General features: G+C 35.9%; 1 pseudogene; it reads right to left on the bottom strand.

Moving 5' to 3' along the window:
• Nucleotides 1-3,783: 3,783 nt before the first annotated feature.
• On the bottom strand, nt 3,784-21,903 carry LOC150035332 (uncharacterized; annotated as a pseudogene).
• Between the last annotated feature and the right edge of the window lie 1,016 nt (nt 21,904-22,919).

Here is a 22,919-nt window from a genome sequence, read left to right as displayed (position 1 = left end):
TTCTCTCTTTTTTTATTATTATTATTTATCATTATTATTTTTTTACTAACTTGCCCCCTACTTTTTTTTGTAGAAGTTCCGGTGCAACCAAAGGAGCACAACAAAACAAGTTTTTTTTTTTTTAATCTCATCGACCCGTCTTTGGTGCGCTCGTGTATCCTGTTCATCATGGGAGAGGCCCCGCAAAGGCTTACAACTCTCCCATTCGATCACCCTAGGGAGGATCTCAGAAAGTTCTACCTTGTAGCGCCACTCGTGTATCCTGATCGTCATGGGAGGGGCCTCGCAAAGGCTTACAACTCTCCCATTCGATCACCCTCGGGAGGATCTCGAAAAGGTCTACCTTGTAGCGCCGCTCGTGTATCCTGATCGTCATGGGAAGGGGCTCCGCAAAGGCACACAACTCTCCCATTCGATCACCCTAGGGAGGATCGTCGAAAGGTTTGCCTTGTTACCTTACTCCTTGATCAAAATTTGAAGATAAGGGAAATATGCCATTGAGTATTTGAAGATGAGGCAGATATGTCATCAAACCTTGAAGATGAGAAGAATGTGCCATCAAGATTTTGAACGGAGTCAGGTTGGCTAGAGTCGATCTCGCGTACAAGGCAGAGCCAGACGGTAAGAGTTTTCCTCGCATATAAGGTAGAGCTAGGCAAACCAAACTTAATCTCGCATATGAAGTGAAACCACACCCACATTTTTGGAGAGGAAGCAAAGCTACACCAATTTTGGAGAAGGGGTGAAGTTGTACCAATATTTTGGAGAGGAAATGAAACCGCACCACGACTTTGAAGATGGAGTGAAGCCGCGTCATCAGTTTGGAGATGAAGTAAAACCGTGTCATTAGTTCGAAGATGAAACGAAGCCACGCCACGACTTTGAGGATGAAGCGAAGTCGCGCCAACATTTTGGAGAAGAAACGAAACCGCACCACGACTTTGGAGATAAAGCGAAACTACGTCATGATTTTGTAGACCGAGTCATTGAAGATGGAGCCGAGCCATGCACACCAACCTTAAACTTGAAGATGGAGAAGCATCGACGGGACCTTCACATTTGAGTTTGACAAAGCATCGATAAATCCTCTGCATTTGAGTGTGATGAAGCATCGATGAATTTTCACATTGAGCTCGACTTTGCAACTTTGAGCGTGAAAATGGAGCATCGATGGAGCCTCTAAACTTGAAGATGGAGGAGCATATAAGTTTACTTTTAAAGAGGAAACGAAGCGCATTCCACGTGTGTTCCTTTTATTTACTGTGTTGGCTCATTACGAGGGATGAACATCTTTAACCCATTGTGTTGCCCCCAATAGGGATGAACATCTTCAATCTGAAGTGTCATTCTTTCACGGGGATGATCAGCATCAATCTTGTAGTATTATACGTAGGTGGTTGTGGTACCTCTTCTGATGGACTAAACTTAAATTTCTTTAAGTTTCCTTCGTACCTTGAAAGAAAGGGATCGAATCATGACATAGTTCAAGTTTTTTTTTTTTTTTTTTTTTTTTTTTTTTTTTACTGAACTGAACTTGAAGTTTCTTTCAAGCTGCCTACATACCCTTTTTAATGATAAGGATCAAGTCATAATGTAGTTCGAAGAGAATCTTTTTTCTTTTTATGCGCGACTGAACTTAAATTTCTTTAAGTTGCCTACGTACCCTTTATAATGAAAGGGATCAAGTCGTAACGTAGTTCATATAATTTTTTTTTGTGCCGTTCACATTTTAAGCTCATGCGGGCTAGGAGCATCATGTAGTTTAGGCTCTTGCGATAAGGAGCTTTTTCATTTAAACTTCAGAAGCTCTTATTTCATCATGGTTTTGATTATCCTCTTCATTTGTAGGATTCGTCAATATGATGAGTTTTGGCTTCACTATCAAGGAACCTTCTGTACTTATGTCAATTGAAAATTTCCTCTTCATGCATGAAGGGACACGACTGTGAATCTTTTCGTCATTGTTTTCTTCATGAAATGATGTTGGCTTCAAGATTTTCATCCTTCCTTTACGTTGATCGCTTGTTATCTTAAGATGATTGAAAGCAGATGCTGGAGGTTGATCTTTCTTTGATGTGGATATACTTAGTCTTTTGAAGGATGAAGTTCGAGCAGAAGTAGTCGTTGGACATTGGTCTTCTTCTCCTACCGTGGCCATACTCAATCTTTGAAAGACTGAAGATCGAGCACTTGAAGGTTTAATACGATTGAAGACAGAAGTTCTTTACTTCATTTCTTCTGAGTCTTTGACTTCTTCAGCAGTTACATGATTGTTGTCGACTTCCACTGCCGACAGTGTGACATGCAATAACTTCTAATATTTTCTCTAGATGATTATTGAGAAAGCTTCTTGGGAGAAATTCTACCGAAGTTGCCGGCCGTCAGAATTGAGGGAAGTTCTTATCTTCTTTCTTAGCAGGCTTAGGCTTCCATGTCATCTTTTTGCCTTTCTTTTTATGAGTCTTGTTTCTTCTTCTATAGCTTCGATAGGAACGCGACTCTTTTTGGGTGGAGTTTGGTTGTCTTCTCTTTCGATGAGTCACTATTATCCACCATTCGTTGTCATCTTCAAAAAGCTCATCTTTCTTTTCGGAATTTGCTGTTTGAATCTCTTGTTGGAACCGAACAATTATAGGCTCGAATTCTCCAAACTGGATCAGACCTTGTCTTTGAGCATGGGACACAGACAGTATTGGAACATTTGAAGTCACCGCTACTGTAGCGTGATTTGTCTAAGCTGCTTCATCCAAATTTAGCTCAATCTTCCTTTTACGAGCCAACTTCATAATTCGTTCCTTTAGTACGAAGCACCTTTCAACTGAGTGACTAATGACCCGATGATACTTGCAGTAGTTAGGATTATCTATTTTTCCTTCTTGTTCCGGTCGCTTGCATTCCGATTCTGAATAAGTTGCTTCTTTAGTAGTTGCTCCAACATATCTGCCACATCAGAGTCAGGGAATGGATAAACCTTCTCTTGTCGTTCTTTAAGAGTTGGACGACTCTTCTCGCCCTCATTGTGCCTTCTTTCAAATTTTGTTTGTTTTCTCTTGAAGGAAAATTTCAGCAGGGTCACATGAACGACCATAGATTCTTTTGTGGCACTACCCACGATCTTTTCAGTGCCCTTGACATTTTTTTTGTATTTTCTCCCTTCAGAGACTAGGAAATCTTTAGTTCCCCTATTGGCAATGCTCAACTCCATATCATGAGCGCGTTTGCCAGCTCCTCAAACATATGAGGTTTTATCCCTTGTAGGATGTAGAGAAGCTCCCAGTGTATGCCTTGAGTGCACATCTCCACTGCAGATAATTCAGTAAGTCTATCTTTACAATCCAGACTTAAAGCTCTCCATCGGTTGATGTAATCGATGACTGTCTCTCCCTTCCACTGTTTGGTGTTTGATAGCTCCATCATGCTAACAATACGCCTTGTACTGTAGAAGCGGTTTAGGAACTCCCTTTCTAGCTGTTCCTAACTGTCAATCACTTCTCGCTCCAAATCAGTATACCAATCGAAAGCATTTCCTTTCAAGGTACGGACGAACTGCTTGACTAGCTGGTCTCCTCTGGTTCCTGCATTTACGCAGGTTTCAATAAAGTGTGCAACATGTTATTTTGGATTGCCCTTTCCATCAAACTGTTGGAACTTTGGAGGTTGATACCCAGCTGGCATTCTTAGGTTTTCAATTCTATTGGTGTATGGCTTCGAGTACATAAAGTAAGTTTACAACGATCCTCTGTACTGAGCTCTTATGGAGTTTGTGATCATATCCTAGAGCTGTTATACTGACAGAGAGGCTACAGAGGTGGATTGTGGTGGCTGACTTTCCTGCAAGACAATATTTCCTTTGTCATTGGCTTTTGTAGCTGGGGATTGACTTGATTCAGCAGTATCTCGAGCTTGTATTTGATCTCTTAAAGCAGCGATTTCATGATCTCGCTCCTCTACAACCTTCATTAGGAGGTTTATCTTTACCTCCATCTTTGCCATGGTGGACTTAGTCGTTACGTCAGTCATCATGACAGACACTACATCAAGATGTGATTCTTTCTCTGATAGATCAGTAACAGAAACATAGTTGTCGAACAAGGGATTTTTTCTGATGACGATCCCTCATTTAGGAGATTCCATCAGCTGGTCCCAAATTTCCTTCGTGATGACAAGGCTTATGTAAGTGTTGCTTGCGATGGTAGCTTTGGATGCAACTTTCTTTGGTGCCATTTGTAGACTTCTTGTCTCGAATGACTAGAGAGAGATGAGAGGTAGAGATGTCCCACCAGGCGTGCCAATTTATTCGCACGAGGTTTCCGGAGAAACGTATCGTGGAGTTGAACTTGAGTTGGTGTTGGTGTTGGAGTTGATATTATGCGATGTGGTTCGACCTCTAATATTTGATCCTCTGATTCTCTCTCAGTTGGGTGAATATGCTTGACTTGGAGAAGGAAAGCACCGAACGTTCTTGAAGTAGACGTCTTGGAAGCTTGGAGTAGAAGTCTTAGAAGAGTATTTATGTCTTCAAAGGTCTTCTGCCTTATAGGAGTGCAGCTTTAGGAGTTTTGGAAGCTTGGAGTAGAAATCTTGGAAGAGTATTTGTGTCTTCAAAGGTCTTCTGCCTTATAGGAGTGCAGCTTCAGAAGTCTTGGCAGCTCTAAGTAGAAGTCTTGGAAGAGTATTTGTGTCTTCAAAGGTTTCTGCCTTATTGGAGTGCAGCTCCAGGAGTCTTCAGGAGTCCTCTGCTTGTTAGTGAATTCTCTTTGGGTCTTCTGAATGTAGAAAATATTGGCCCTACAAATGAAGAGAACTTCTCTATTTATAGAGTTCTCAGGTGGGCTTCGTGGGCTTGGTTAGTCCATGGGCTTGACCCTTGGGCCCAATTAGTTGGTTTTAGCCTGATCTGGAATTTGGGTCCAATTCAACTTGTTTTGTAGTTTGGACTTTAAGCCCAAATAGTAATATCAAATTGGACCAATTTAATCTCATCTTATTCATTCGCGTGACATTATTAAAACTTGTCTTCAATTCAATTCGGGACATATGTCAACTTTTAATTGGACCCAAAGTCAATGATTTAGAACTTCGTCGTTAATTTAGCAAACGACGTGGTGACTTGTGATTGGTTCAAAATTTCTTATTCAACACCCTCGAACAGCAACAAACAGCAACCGGACATTATCACTAGGTTACCTTGGTATTCTCGGTGTGAGAATCCAGAAGTGGCGGTCTCTGGCTTATTTTGGTTAGAGGAAAGGTTTAAAGTTTGAAGAGGAAGAAGATCGAGTTGACGACAAAGTCTATTTCATAGACAACTTGCTCGATCGTTTAGATAAGAAGACTATTGTATAGTCTCTGAAGCTATCGTATAGTAACTTGATAGTATATCTGATATCTTGTTGAATTATTAGAAAACTATTTTCATTTTATCCCACTTTCTTCATAAAACCAAATAATTACCCACTAAGGGTGGTTATGGAGAGAAAAAAAGTTAATTATCTAATAATTAATAAATAAATATGATAACTAACTTATCATATTGTATTTATAACCTATAGTTTTAATATTGCATCAAATACAATATATAAACCATAGATCTTTTTCTCTATTTTATGGCATTTAATATAAATCATATTTATATTAAATTTAATAACTATGAATCTTATTCATAGAAAATATATTTGAATCATATTCAAATATTAATTCCTCCAATCAAACAATAATGTATCAAACATTATATCAAGTATATCATATATAATTGAATTAATTTAGTTATATCATATCTAATCAAACTCCCTCTTATTTATTTGAACATTTTAAATTAATACCAAAAACTAATTCTCAACTTAAATCCATTGAGCTACCAAGGGGACCTTAAGGACCTGTAGCTTGAAGCTCCAAGGTATGTGAATAACTGATTAAACTCTTTAATCACATTATCCACCATCCGTTAATTGCCAGACACTCCATTAAAGACCGACAACTGCACTCTTCGCACTACAAATATGTTTCTGTGTTCATTGGATATAACCAATCAACAGTACGATGACTCTTCACAAATCACTCGTAAGTATAGCTGGGCCAAACTACTGTGTTTTCCTTGTAGTTACATCTAAGTCCTTAAATACTACTGATCCCTCTAATGAATAATAGATCATAGTCCCACTATGACTAAACCTTTCTTGGGCCAAGAGAAGGTGTGACACCACATTGTTCAAGACTCGGAATCAACCTTTAAAGGAGCAATTTATCTACATACCCCTGCTTCGAGGAAGGAGTGAATTCCATCTTGTGTAGCTGAGTTCCCAATTCCCCAATCAGACGAATCCCCAAAATGGTAGTCTTGTTGAGTTGGCGATCTAGCCACTGTCACCATGCAAATCAAAGGACCGCCCTCATAGGCAGAAGTTCACAACTCATCAGGATTAAGGTCATGTTACCTTCGGTCATCCTAGTGAAATGAAAGTCTCAATTATGAACGACAATATATAACGAGACTAAGCATTTCGTGGTCCGGTCTAATCCAAACTCCTTTGTATAGAATATCCCTGTCCGCATGTCTAATACATGAATGATCAGGATTAGATCATTTGTAACGCTTTACAATATTTGTAACATCTATAAAGCGGGTCATACTCGTAATGTCACCTGGATAAGGTACCCAACCTTATCCATATACTACAGACCATTTAGGTTATCACTTAAAGTACGATCTATTTGTATGTCTCCACATACATGTTTAAGTTACAACGATAATCATGGATCTTAGTTTATTGGTTTGTGGTTAATGCAACTAAAATATCAAATATTTCATAGACAATGTGAATAAAATATCGCATATTATAAATCACATAATGTTTGTTCATACAAGTGTTTACAAACTACATGACCCTATGAGATTTAGGGTATCAACCCCAACAGCTATGGTATTAGTATTTAGTCAAGAACGTCTTGATTCAGTGAAGGAGTAGTCGACTGCCCTTCGGTGGGGGCTATTCTGACTCACTGAAGTATTGTAGTAAAAGAATAATAAAAATGGGTACATTATTATTTGCTCAATAAAATGGATTAAAAATGAGAGTTAATTAATTCACTGATAACTTGTTTACTTTTCAGCAGTCACAACATCAATTATACAATTGCTAACTTCAAAAAAACCTAACGGTGATAAATACGGAACTAGGAAATCAAATATCAACACAATACTAGTAATAGATGATCTTCGATTCATGTTAATGGAGAAGTGTCCTCAAACCCCTAGACCCAACACAAATCAAACAGTTTGGGATGCGTATGACAGATGGGTCAAAGCTAATGAGAAGGCTCAGGTTTATAGTTTAGCCAATATATCTGATGTACTATCTAAGAAACACGAAAAGTTAGCTACTGCAAGAGAGATTATAGACTCTTTGAAGGGCCTGTTTGGACAATCATCCACATCTGTCATGCATGACACAATTAAATTCATTTGCAACTACAGAATGAAGGAAGAAACCTCCATAAGGGAACATGTTTTGAACGTGATGGTTTACTTCAATATTGCAGAAGTGAACGTAGACTTCATGAATGAGAAGAGTCAAGTTGGATTCATCATGCAATCTCTTCCGAAGAGCTTTTTTCAATTCAAAATAAATGGTATGATGAATAAGATAGAGTACAACCTAATGACTCTTCTTAATGAAATCCAGATTTATGAATCTTTATTGAAAAATAAAGGTTCAGAGGTAGAAGCAAATGTTGCTTCAACGTCAAAGAGAAAACCTTAGAAAGAATCGTCTTCTGGGAGTAAATCTGGCCCTTCTTTCTTCAAGAATAAAGGTGTTCAAAAGAAAAAGAAGGAATCTGGGAAGGGGAAGGCTCCATCTACACAGAAAGCTGAAAAAGAAAAACAAAGTAAATTATATTTACTAGTTATTGACACATGTATAGTGAAGAATGAAGATTCTACCTGGATATTGGAATCAAGGGCTACTAATCATGTTTGTTTTTCTTCTTAAGAAACTAGTTCTTGGGGGCAGCTTGAAGATGATGAGATTACTCTCCGGGTTGGATCATGGGAGCACATCTTAGCAAAAGTAGAGGGAGCAGTTAAGTTAACTTTTGGAAAGATATCTATATTTAGAAAATGTTCTTTATGTAACTTCTTGTAAAAGAAATTTGATATCTATTCCCTATTTGTTGGAACGTTTGTACAATGTAAATTTTAGTTATAATGAAGCCTTCACTATAAAAAGATGTGTACAAATCTGTTCTGCAAACTTAGAAAATAACATATACAAGTTAAAACCATCTAAAGTTGAAGCTGTATATAATACATAAATGTGTAAAATATCTGAAACTCAAAGAAAAAGGCAACACATTTCTCAAAGTACCTATCTTTGGCACTTGAGATTTGATCACATTAATCTCAATAGGATTGAGAGATTGGTTAAAAGTGAACTTCTAAACAAGTTAGAAGATAACTCTTTGCCGCCGTATGAGTCATGTCTCGAAGGAAAATGACAAAAAGATCTTTTTTTGGAAAAGGTCTTCGAGTTAAAGAAACCTTTGAGCTCGTGCATTCAGACCTTTGTGAACCGATGAATGTTAAAGCACAGAGAGGTTATGAATATTTCATTAGCTTTATTGATGATTATTCAAGGTACGATTACATTTATCTAATTCATTATAAGTATGAAGCTCTTGAAAAGTTCCAGGAATTTAAGACCGAGGTTGAAAACCAATTAGGTAAATCTATTAAGACACTTCGATCAGATCGACGTGGGGAGTATTTGGACTTGAAAATCCAGGACTATAAGATAGAAAATGGGATTCAGTAACAACTCTATGCACCGAGAATGCTTCAGCAGAACGATATATCTGAACGAAGCAACAGAACCTTGTTAGACATGGTTCGGTCCATTATGAGTTATGCTCAATTGTCTAACTTGTTCTGGGGGTATGCAGTAGAGATTGCAACTTACATTTTGAATAATGTTCCCTCTAAGAGTGTTTTAGAAACACCTTATGAGTTATAGATAGGGTGTAAAGCTTGTTTACACCATTTTCGGATCTGAGGTTTCCCGACACACGTGTTGGTGCAAAATCCTAAGAAATTGGAACATCGTTTAAAATTATGTCTGTTTGTGGGTTACCCTAAAGGAATGAGAGATAATTATATCGACAAATGTCACATTCCTAGAGGTAGACCACATACAAGATCATAAACCCCACAGTAAACTGATATTGGAAGAGATTTCAAAAGATGCTACAGACGGATCAACAAAAGTTGTTGACCAGGCTCGCTCATCAATAAGAATTGTTGATAGATCAAGGACATTTGGTCCATCACATCTTACTCAAAAGTTGAGAGAGCCTTGATATAGTAGGAGGGTTATGAGACAGCCTGACTGTTATATGAGTTTAATTGAAACCGTAGTCACCATACCTGATGATGGCTTAGAGGATCCATTAACATATAAATAAGCAATAGATGATGTTGATCGAGATCAGTGGATCAAAGCTATGAACCTTGAAATAGAGTCTATGTACTTTAATTCAGTCTGGGAACTTGTAGATAAACTTGATGAGGTAAGACCTATTGGTTTTAAGTGGATCTATAAGCATAAAAGAGACCGTACGGGAAGGTATAGATCTATAAAGCCCGATTAGTAGCAAAGGGTTATACCCAGGTTGAGGGGTAAACTATGAAGAAACCTTCTCACCTGTTGCTGTGATTAAATCAATAAGGATACTCTTGTCCATTGCCATTTTTTATAATTATGAAATTTGGCAAATGGATGTCAAAACTGTCTTTCTAAATGGCAATCTTGAAGAAAGTATTTATATGGTCCAACCAAAAAGGTTCATTGAACAGGGTCAGGAGAAAAAGGTTTGGAAATTGAGGAGATCTATTTATAGATTGAAACAGGCATCCAAATCCTAGAATATAAGATTTGATGCTGCGGTCAAATCTTATGGCTTTGAACAGAACGTTGATGAACCGTGTGTATATAAAAAGATCATCAACTCCACTGTAGCATTTTTAGTTTTGTATGTAGATGATATCCTGCTTATTGGGAATAATGTAGGATGCCTAACTGACATAAAAAATTGGCTAGCAACCCAATTTCAGATGAAAGATCTTGGAGAAGCGCAGTATGTTCTTGGGATTCAAATAGTTCGAAACCGAAAGAATAGAATGCTAACTATGTCTCAAACATTTTATATAGACAAGTTATTGTCTAGGTTTAAGATGCAGGATTTCAGAAGAGGTCTTTTACCTTTTAGGAATGGAATACATTTGTCAAAGGAATAATGTCCTAAGATACCTTAAGAAGTTGAGGATATGAGGCAGGTTCCCTATGCATCAGCAGTCGGAAGTCTAATGTATGCAATGTTATATACTCGTCCAGACATATGCTTTGCAGTAGGGATTGTCAGTAGGTATCAACCCAATCCTGGTTATGCACATTGAACTTCTGTTAAGAATGTCTTTAAGTATCTTAGGAGAACGAGAAACTACATGCTTGTATATGGAAATAAGGATTTGATCCTTACAGGATATACTGACTCCGATTTTCAGATCAATATAGACTCTAAGAGATCTACTTCGGGATCGATGTTCACTCTAAATGAAGGAGTAATAGTATGGAGAAGTATTAAGCAAAGCTGCATTACAAACTCCACAATGGAAGCAGAATATGTTGCTGTATGTGAAGCAGCCAAAGAAGTAGTATAGCTTAGGAAGTTTCTAACTGATTTGGAAGTTGTTCTAAACATGCATATGCTAATCATTTTGTATTGCGATAACAGTGGGGCAGTAGCAAACTCCAAAGAACCTAGAAGCCATAAGCGCGAAAAACATATTGAGCGCAAATATCATCTCATCAGAGAGATCATGCTAAGAGGAGACGTTATTGTGAGATAAATAGCATATGAGTACAATATTGTTGATCTGTTTACAAAAAGGTTAAGAATTTTGAGGGTCATCTGAAGAATTTAGGATTACGGGTAGAATAAATAGGGCAAGTGTGAGAAATAGTGGGTATAAGATGCCCTAGTTTATTGTATTTAGATTTCTCTCACAATACTCAACTTTTTTGTAACCCACTAGGAGTTTTAGTCCAAATGGGAGTTTGTTGAGTTGTATGTCCTAAAACTTGTACTTTGTAAACAATAAACATATATGAAGTTTATTCAGACAAATATTGTTAAATGAAAATGAATTGATTGTTTAATAACTCTAAATCCAATAAACTATGAACCCTTGACTATTGTCATGAATACTTGGACTTTATGTGGAGACATAAACTGGATCAAGTTTGAGTAAAATAGCCTAAACAGTCTATAGTACTTGGATTAAGTTGGGTACCTATTTCTGGAGATAACATTGAATACGACCCACTTTATGATTGTTACAAATGTTATAAAGTATCATAAACGATGTGATCAGTTCCTTCATGTAAAGACATATGAGCGGGGGTGTTCTACACGATGAGATTGTGTAAGACTGACCATGAAATAATCACTGTTACGTATTAACACCGTTTACTGTTAACATTGGTTAATTTCACTTCTTTATGACCTAGATAACTTGATCTGAATCCTAAGATGTCTATGAACTCCTGTTTATTTGGGATTGTCCCATAATCTGCATAGGTGTGGGTAAGCTCAGCAGCACTGCTCAATATGCCTCCCATTTCAGGGATAAGATCAGGTAGATAGCTGAGGACATAGAATTTACAAGATGAAATTCACTCCTACCCATTTTAGGAATAGTAGAAAGGTTGTTCTCTTAAGGGCTGATCCCGGGTCTTGAACAAGGGGCCCCATCCTCTCGCTGGCCTGAGAGGGAATGTATTTCGTGATTAAGATCATAAATCAATTTTTCATTAGAGGGACAATTAAGGAGAAAAGATGAACCTCAGGGGTAAAATGGTAATTGACCTAGCTGATGTTACAAACAACCTGTGAAGGATCAACTTATTGATGACGATTATATGGAATGGACACAAAATATATCTATAGTGAGGGGAGTGTAACTGCAGGCTATAATGAACAGTCCTGTGAGTTAACGAATGTTGATTAACTAGGTTAAAGATTTTGATTGGTTAGTCTCGGATCCTTGGGGTCCATGATCTATAGGTTCATTGGGTCTCCTTGCTAGCTCACTACGGATAAAATTGAAGAACTAGGCGAAGTGAAAATTTGAAATGTTCAAATTCGACCTTTAGAGAAAATTGTATTTTATATGAGATATAATTTACAATTAAATAATTAATTATTTATTTTTGGATAGTATATTTGATATAAGATATTAAATAAAATATTAGCATGAAAGTATTTTAAAAGTTGATTAATGTGATTAATCACAATTAGGTGTCAAAGACAATTTAATATGTGATATTAAATTTTTATTTTTATTTAATTAAATAATTTCTAAAATATGAAAAATGTATTTAATACTTTGTAAAAAAAATTGATTTATTATAAATTTATTTTAATAAAAAATTAGTTAGTGGAAAAATTCAATTATTGGATTTTCCCACTAACTAAGTGGGTTATGAACTGTTTCATACAAAACTTAACACCTAATTTTTCATGCTAATGGAGTTTGAGGCGGCCATGCAAGAAGAGTTTTTGCATCCTATCTTTTACTAAAAATTCAGTCCCACAACCATGTTCTTCAACCATGTTTCCTCTTAAAATTAGAAACATAGTAAAGATTGTCCAACAATATAGACTTTGAATTCAAAAATAACTTTAAGCTCCCATCTGCAATCGCCGAGAGGACCTCCCCTGTTCGAACCCATAGAGTCACCTTTTCAGCCTCAAGTTGCTTCCAAGAACTAGTTTTTTGTGAAGAAGTACAAATATGGTTAGTGGTTCTTGACTCAAATATCCATATATTATTATCATTTTTCACTAAACACGTTTCTAAAACCAGTAAATCATATTTACCTTTTTTTGCCTTCTTCTTTTCAGCCAAGTACTTTGAGCAGTTACGTTTCTAGTGCCCATTCTAGTTGTAATGAAAACAAGTTCCCTTTGCAACCTTGAACTTTTTGCCCTTTTGGGCAGTAGCAGGTGAGACAACTTTATTCTTTCCCTCACCACCTTTCTTCTTCTTCTATTTCTTAGAGCCAGCGGAAGAAGGCGCGAACTTAGTCTTAGAGGTAGAACCCTGTAGAAATTTTTTGAGGAACTGCCAACATTTGCCTCCTCGTATTGTCCTTTAACTTTTATCAAGGACTTGTAAGTCTGTAGCTCGTTAAAAAGGGTGGTAAGATTGTTGGGTTTTATGCCCTAAAACTCGTAGATAGTAAATGTTATTAATTGACCGTCATCAATAAAGAGTTATAGACAATAAATCAATAAATGTTATTGTTTGTATTGTTGTCTATTTTTTCTAAATAACCCTAAATCCAATAAATTAACATCCAAGGCTGCCTTGTGAATCTTGAACTGTATGTGGAGACATACAGGGATCAATGTTCAAGATACAACCTATAGGGTCTATAGTATAAGGATAAGGCGGGATACCTTATCCTGGTAACGCTATGAGTACGACCCACTTTATATTTGATACATACGTAATGATCCAAAGTGTTTGTGTAGGTGACACGCGAGTGGGGGTATCCTATGTAATGAGTTTGCATAAGACTGGACCGCAAAATAGTAACCACTATATGTAATATTATTGACTAGTTAGGTTTCTATTTTAATATGATGACTTAGGCGACTTAGTCTTAATTTTGATTATATTATGAACTCCTGTTCAAGAGGAATTTTCCATTGATTTGAATGGGTAAGGGTGGTCAGTTCGTTGACCCAATATGCCTACCATTTTCGAGACGAGACCGAGTGGAGAGCTGGGAACATAATAATATAAGATGGAATTCACTCATTCCCTCCTTGAGGGTGAGTAGATTAGTGTTCCCTTAAGTGGAGTCTCCGAGACTTGAACAAAGAGACCTATCCTCCCATTAGCCCGAGAGAGGTTTCTGTTTATTGATTGGACCATAAACAGGTTGTTCACTAGAGGAGCACTGATATTTAAGGATTCATAAGTAACCCAAGGTAAAACGATAATTTGACCTAGTTGGAATTGCGAACACTCGTGAAAGACTAACTTGTTGGTATTGGTCTATATCCGTGGACATAGAAATATATCTGTAGTGAGAAGAGTGCAGTTGTGGATCTTTAATTAAATGTACCCACAATTAACGAATATTGATTAACTTGGTTAATGAGTTTAACCAATTAATCTCATATGATTAGAGCTTCTGATCTACAGGTCCACTAGGTCCCCTCGTTAGCTCACTAGAGGACACTTAAGAGGGATATTTGAACTGTTCAAATTAATTTGAGGAAACTATATATTAATGAGATTAATATATAATTAATTGTAGATATGATCTATAATTAAATTGGAGAGAAATATTTGAATAAGATTCAAATTAATTCAGGTGAATTAATAGAGAGGTTTTGCACAAAGACATAGGATGTATATGATAATTAAATGTATATATTAAATTAGGTTTAATGTATAAGTAGTTATTTAATTATTGTGCAAATAAAAAATTAAATAAGTGTTATTTAATTGTTCATATTAAATAAGTGTTATTTAATTAGGCTAATTGATTAAATAAGTGTTGTTTAATTAAATGAACTAATTAATTAAATAAATGTTATTTAATTAATTATATAAAAGAAAAATATATTGGAAAAAATGTTTGGCTCTTATCTATATAAAGACCTCCCTATGGCCCTTTGGCAACACACATTTTGGTTGCCAAAAAAACTCTGACAAACACAACTCCTTAGTATTATTGTGCAAAATTTTCTCTAAGCCATAAATCCTCTCAACTCGCCATAACACTTTTCTCTTCTCCCCCTCCCAATAGTTGGATACCACCTTTCCCTCTATTGGAATCCTAGAGAATAACAAGGTAATTCACCTAGGAGTGTTTGAGATCGCTCAAGGAGATGTTTGTGATCATGACTGTTTGGAGATCTGTTCGTTGGAACCTTGGAGAGGATTGTTCAAGGCACTTGAGGAATCTACAAAGGTAAGAATCGTTCTAACGGATTTCCCAATAGCATGCTAATTTACGTGTTTATTCATTCAGTTTAGTATAACGATTTTTTTATTGTAAAAATTGAATCGCGGGATCCAAGGCGATCTCACACGAGAAGCTTCCGCTAAAGAAAGATCCATTAAATATTCTAATGGAAGATCGTTCATTGGATATAAAAAAAGATATATTTTGACCTCGAGAAGATAATAAAGAAATTCTTGGTTCTGAAGTACCATCTTAGTGCAATTGGTACACTTATATATCTTGCTAATAACACAAGACCAGATATTGCATTTTCAATAAATTTATTAGCTAGATATAGTTCCTCCTACAAAAAGATATTGGAATGGAATTAAGCATATACTCCGTTATCTCCGAGAAACAATCGATATGGGTTTGTTTTATTCAAATAAATCAAATTTTGATCTAGTTGGTTATGCAAATTCTGGATATTTATCTGATCCACACAAAGCTAGATCTCAAACAGGTTATCTGTTCACATATGGAGGAACTGCTATATCATGGCAATCGGTGAATAGACTTTAACAACCACTTTCTCAAATTATGCTGAAATTCTTGCAATTCACGGGGCTAGTTAAAAATGTGTATAGCTAAGGTCAATGACTTAGCACATTCGTGAAACGTGTGACTTGTCTTCTAATAAAAATCTTCCAACAATATTATACTGAGACAACACAATTTGCATAACCCAAATCAAAGGAGCATATATTAAAGGAGATAGAACAAAGCATATTTCGCCGAAGCTTTTCTACACTCATGATCTTGAAGAAAATGACGATATCAGTGTACAACAAATTTGTTCGAAGGATAATCTGACACATTTATTTACAAAGACATTACCAACCACAACTTTTGAAAAATTGGTGCACAACATTGGAATGCGGCGACTCAGAGATCTTAAGTAATGTTTTCATGAGGGGGAGTAAATATATTGTATTCTTTTAGGAGTATGTATTATATGAAATATGTAATCTTTTTCCTTCACTAGGGTTTTTCCCCATTAGGTTTTTCCTAGTAAGGTTTTAACGAGGCATATTTCATATATATATATGAGCATCTAAGGGGGAGTATTATAAATATTATAATAAAAATAGATGCCCAGTGCTTAGTGTCCCAAAGGCCATGTGTCACCATTCGTGTTGTCCATGTGCCTTGTAGTAATTCATGCTTGGTGTCCATATAAGTCCACATCTTACTTGTCACTTTGCCTATAAATAGTGGCATTTGGTGGATCTTAAAATGATATACTCATTAGTAAGAAATCCAAACCAAATTCCACTAAAATTTTCCATTGTCCAATTTTATAGTTTTAGTTTTTATTTATTTATTATTATTAAATAAAAATATTATTGTAGTATATTTTTCCATATCCATATTTTCGTTGTGCTCCTCAATTTCCTAACATAAGTTATTAAAAAATATATTATTTAATTTTTACAACAATTATGCTTCAAGTCTCTATAAATAGGAATTTTGAGTAGAACTCGTGGCATAAGTAACATGTTATTTTTTCATTTTTTGTGTAGGTCTTTACCATTTAAAATTAGTGAAGTGAGAGATGCAATACACATATTGTTGGGGTTGATGCCCTAAATCTCGTAGGGTACTGTATTTTGTAAACACATGTATGAACAAACATTTGTGATGTAATAATATGAGATATTTTCTTCATTATTGTCTATAAAATATGAGATATTTTAGTTGCATTAACCACAAACCAATAAACTAAGATCCCTGGTTATTGTTCTAACTGAAGCATGTACGTGGAGACATACAAGTGGATCATGTCTTAAGTGATAACTTAAATGGTCTATAGTATTGGATAAAGGAGGGAAACCTTATCCTGGTGATACTACGGATACGACTCGCTTTGTAGATGTTACAAGTGTTGTAAAGTGCTACAGATGGTCTGATCCTGATCATTCATGTAGAGACATGCAAGCGGGGGTATCCTATAGAAAGGAGTTTGTATAAGACCGGACCATGAAATGTTTAGTCTTTTTATATAACGATGTTCATGACAGAGACTTTCATTCCACTAAGATGACCATAGGTAACATGACTTTAATCATGAGTGAGTTGGGAACTCCTGTCTATGAGGGCGGTTCTTTGATTTGTATGGGTGCAAGTGGTTAGATCTACGACTAAAACCTACCACTTTGGGGATACGTCTGATTGGGGAGCTGGGAACTCAGCTACACAAGACAGAATTCACTCATTTCCCGAAGCAGGGGTAAGAAGATAGATTACTCTTTTAAAGGCTAATTCCGGGGCTTGAACTATGTGACGCCACACCTTCTCATGGCTCGAGAAGTGTTCACTGATAATAGGACTATGATGTATTGTTCATTAGAGAATTCAGTGGTACTTAAGGAGTTAGATGTAACGACAGGAGTAAAACGGTAAATTGGTTCAGCTGTACTTACGAGCAATTTGTGAAGGGTCATCGTACTATTGATTAATTATATCCAATGGACACAGAAATATATTTGTAGTGAGAAGAGTGCAGCTGTCTGTTTTTAGTAGAATGTCTGACAGTTAATGGATGGTGGATATCATGATTAAAAAGTTTATTCAGTTATTCATGTATTGTTGGAGCTTCAAGCTACAGGTCCATAAAGTCCCCTTGGTAGCTCAATGGATTTAAGTTGAGAATCAGTTTTTGAGTTAGTTTGAAATGTTCAAATTAACAAGAGGGAATTTGATTATATATGATATAATCAAATTATTTCAATTATATGTGATATAATTGATTTAATGTATTCGATACATTGACTGGAGAAATTAATATAAATATGATTTATATTAAATGTCAAAAAGGAGAAATGAACTATGGTTTATATATTACATATGATGTGATATTAAAACTAAAGGTTATAAATATAATATGATAAATTAGTTATTATATTTATTTATAATAAAAATAATTATTAGATAATTGTTGGTTGGTTATTTATTCTCCTTTAACCGTGTTTAAATGGGAAGTTTCTTTCAGTTTTAATAACTGATGAATAAAAGTGAAAACTGTTTTCATTTTCATGATCACATCACATTTTGATTGAAAGAAAAGAAGAGCTATACGATAGCCCTTTGGGAGAGTGAATGACGATCGAGTTTACTAGATGATAGCCCTCGTTCACTAGACGATCGAGTACCATGTCTATCGATAGACGTTCTATTTCTCCCACTTACTCGATCGTATACTTCCTCCTTCTCTCTACCAAATTCACACAGAGCCTACACCTCATGGATTTTCACACCAAGAATACCAAGGCAACCGAGTGGTAATGTCGAGTGTTGTTGTTCGAGGGTCGAGGATCGAGTATTACTCGATTGGGTTCGAGGATCTCACAGTTTGTGGAATTACACTGGTTGTTCGTTGCGTTCGTGCTCATGATCGAGTTTGCTGGGATGCATGACTGGTGTAGATCGAGGGAATACTTGAAGAAGAGTTCTTCAAAGGTATGTCACTCGATTCCCTTTGTTTTAATTAAAAGCATGCTATAATTTACTCTATGATGCATAACTGTTCTTGTATATTTGTAAATGCTTTATTCTTTCACAATGGGTTTGGAACGATCTTGCTTCTGCTCAATGGTTCTCTTGAATAAGAGTTTCACATATATAGCTTGATTCAAGGTGTCAAAATATATACGACCTTTAACAAAATGAAAGACAATAGGAGAACGAGAAAATGAAGGCTATTAGAGAGATAATTGGTGTAAGAGAAAACCCAAGCTTTTGTATATATTTATGAGAATATATATAAAGGCTGGGAGGAAAAACTCTTGCTCTAAGCACACACAAGATAATTCATCGGTGTAATAGAATGAATAAATAATACCAAATGTTGTTAATATTGGACCCGTATAACATGAGCTTACATTGAGTAAAAATAAATGTAAAAGGGGCGAAATTAGTGGGCTTCCTTAACACCCTTGCAAGATGATGGCGGGTGCAATGAAAATAGTTATCTTGCTCATTAGTGTGAAAAAGATAGCAGCGGAAAACAGTTTGGTAAGAGCATCAACTATTTATTCAGATATAGGAAAGTGACGAATCTGAATCTTTTGCTTGAAAACCAGATCACGAACATAATATACATCAAGTTTAACATGTTTTGTCTTAGAGTGTAAGACAGGATTCACACTTAAATGAACTGAATTGAGATTGTTACACCATAAAATAGGAGGGTGGGATAAATTAATACAAAATTCCATTAAAAGGGAATGAATCCATACCATTTCATTAGCCATAAGGGCAACACTGGTACTCGACCTCCATGTTGGAACGAGATATAATTGACTGCTTCTTGGAACCCTAAGTAACGAGGTACCCACCAAAGAAAATATTATTATAGTTCTGTGAGCGTGAATCAAGAATAAATGACATAGGAGAAACAAATGTTGTGTCAAAGATATGTGAGGTTGAAGTGTGGGTTGTCGATGGTGGTGCATATGGAAAATACAATTCATCGAATAAGACATGACGAGAAATATACAGACGACAATCAGGAAATAAACATTTATATCCCTTGTGGTAGTTACTATAACCAATAAATGTACAATGAACGGAGCGAATAGATAGTCCGTGAGTTTGATAAGGGCGCAAATATGGAAAACATTTACAACCAAAAGTTCGAAGGGAAGGATAATTTGGCTTAAGACCAAAAAGATTTTCCAAGAGACTAACACGATTAAGAACAAGCTAGGAAGACGATTTATGAGATAAACAGACATAGAAAAAGCTTCATCCCAAAACTTAAGAGGCAAAGAAAAGCTTGAGATAAAAATGTGAGTCTCATGTCCATTATATGTCTATGCTTTCTTTTAATGATGTCATTTTATTGGGATGTATAGGAATAGGTAATACGATGTTCTATGCCATGTTGTGCTAAAAAAAGAATGAAAGGTTTAAACTCTCCACCCTCATTACTTTGAAGTCTTAATAGAGAGCGACCCAATAATTTTTCAACTAGAATTTTAAACTCCATGAATGTAGAAAAAACATCAGATTTTGTCTGAAGAAGTAGATCCATGTATAATTATTATCAACGTCCATGAAGCTAATGTATTATCGAAAGCCCTTGCAAGATAAAGTGTGAGCGAGGCCCTACAGATCATAGATAACAAGTTGCAATGGTTGAGTATATGTAGTAGTAGAAGATGTAAAAGGAAAAGCATGATGTTTACCCAAAATGCAAGCATCACAAAAGCTTATTTTATTCATACTTCCATCCGAATGCTTGAAATTTTTAAGAACAGATTGAATAACAGAGAAATGAGGATGGCCTAATCGTTTATGCCAAATATCAATAAATTAGAAGAAACATTAACAAAAGATAAAGTGAAGACTGCGTTCAACACTTGAGAAGGGAGAGATGGTGAGGCAGGCTTTGGGAAGGTAAAAGGAGACATAGATTAATTAAAATGGTACAAAACATCATGGAACAACCCTTGGAGAAGAATTTGGCCAGAAGATGAACCTTCACAAAATAAAAAAATAGGTTGAAACTCAAAATAAACATTATTATCTTTCGCAAATTAAGAAATACTAATTAGATTTTTCGTAATTAAAGGAACATGAAGTAGATTATTCAAAGGTAAGGACCAATTAGATGAATTTGAGGAAAGAAAAGAATCAGAACCATAAAGAAGAATCGACAAACCTGATCCATTTACTAGATAGATTTGACTTTCGCCTCCATATGTAGATCTTGTAAATAGGTTATTGAGGTTGTTTGTTTGATGATTTGTAGCATCAGAGTCAGGATACCAGTTACTATCCCCATTCAGTTCAAGAGAGGCAAACATAGCTAACATAGGAGAGAAATTATTAGCAGAAGTTGAAGAGACGTCATTATTAGAATAACTTGATGATGACAAGGTTACCCGAGGACGAAGGTATCGAATAAAGCATCTGTCTGCAATATGCCCAAATTTAGAACAAATTTGGCATTGAGGCTTGTTTTGACCATTCCAATTGGAGCATCCCCCTCTGTTTTGACCACTTCCATGGCCCCTCGGACTATTGGGACCAGATTAATGAGAAGCATTTATCTTCGTGGGCTGTTCATCATCCTTTTCTGAGTTATGTGACATAAGATTAGCTTATGGCAAAGCTCCTTCAGGACTAATCTTACTTTCATTTCTAAATTCCTGAGTAAGCAACAAAGAGGTGATATCTTGGATAGAGAGGGAAATCAGTTCTAGCAGAAATAACAGAGATCATGGATTTATAATCAAAACCTAACCTAGCCAGAATGTAATATCTGATCATCCTTGGATACGGGCTTACCAACGGATACAAGAGCATCCACACATTGTTGAATCGCCATAAGTATTCTTTTAGAGGCTTAGCTCCCTTCTTCATGTTGTGAAGTTTGCTTTTGAACTGTATAGCTTGAGCAAGACATCGGGCAGAGTAGATACCTTGAACAGTGGACCAAATATCTTTGGTTAAACGGTAGCTCAACATTTGATTCAACACATCTTCGTTCATTGATCTAAGCAGCCATGAGGAAATAAGGTGATCCCGACGCTTCCATTTTTTTACGCAGGATTGGTAATATGAGTTCGAATGGATGAGGACGAAACCATATCCATCTTTTCTTCGATGGTGAGAAATTCAGAAGGAGGTTCTGATTGGAGCTACTATTCAAGATTATACGCTTATAAAGTAGTTGTAACTTGAATTTCCAGAAAACGAAGTTATCATTACTAAGCTTGACAATGGAAATCTTGTTACCCGACCCAAACATCTGTGGAAAAGATGAAGTCGACGCCTGTGATTCCTCAGTTCCTAATATGAACGATTGAGTGCTCATAAACTGGACTATAGCAATAAGAGGAAGACGACAAAAGAAGGAAAAAATTGAAGGCCCCCAATCGTTTGACGGTAGCTCTTATACCATCTTAACAAAATGAAAGGCAATAAGAGAACAAAAAGAGGAAGGCCATTAGAGAGATAATTGTGCAAGAGAAAATCCTAGCTTTTGTATATATTTATAAAAATCAGAGGCACAATATATATAAAGGCTGGGAGGAAAAACTCTTGCTCTAAACACACAAGATAATTCCTCGTGTAACAAAATGACTAAAGAATAACAAATTTTGTTAATATTGAGCCCTTATAACATGGGCTTACATTGAGGAAAAATAAATGTAAAAGAGGCCAAATCAGTGTGCTTCCTTAACACGACCTACTTATTAATGAGAAGTGCCTGCAATGTTCATTGGATGTAAAGCTAGAGGTCCTTCTAGGATGCTTGCAAACACTCACTTAATAGCATTTTCTTCACAAAATCTACACATTTTTTTTTTATCTCCATGTCAGCTTCAAAACTATAGGATTTTTCTCGTGCCATCTTTATGTCATTCTCTTCTTGACTCATTGAACTAACATTCTATATAATTTGGGCTCAAAATTATTTGTCGATTCTTATGAAGTTGCTAGTCTTTGAAGATGTAGTGTAAAAGCCACTTGAATCTTCTTTGTCTTGGTTCTTGCAATTGCTCCTTCGAGTACATGTAATGATTTAATAGTTTAATTCACATGAATTAATATAAGTGTTATGGGTGAATTTAGATTTGATGAAATAGGCAAAAAGTCAGAAAAAGAATGAGGAAAGATAAATCTAAGATAGAGTGGACTTGAGACTGCATAAGTTGGGTCTAAGTGCCAACTAATTATTGATCCAATCAGAATTAATCCTACTGTATGTACGGTAAAGAAAAATCCATCTCATCCTAATCCTAGGCCGAGGACTAGGTAAACTTCTAGTCTTTCTCAATTTAAATACATTATTATAACTTCATATGAGATAACTTGATATGAATCTAG

Source organism: Benincasa hispida, chromosome 6, assembly GCF_027475165.1.
Source record: "Benincasa hispida cultivar pf3 chromosome 6, pf3_genome.v1.1, whole genome shotgun sequence".
Taxonomy (NCBI): domain Eukaryota; kingdom Viridiplantae; phylum Streptophyta; class Magnoliopsida; order Cucurbitales; family Cucurbitaceae; genus Benincasa; species Benincasa hispida.
Note: the sequence above shows the minus strand (reverse complement) of the source record. Positions and strands in the feature narration are given on the sequence as shown.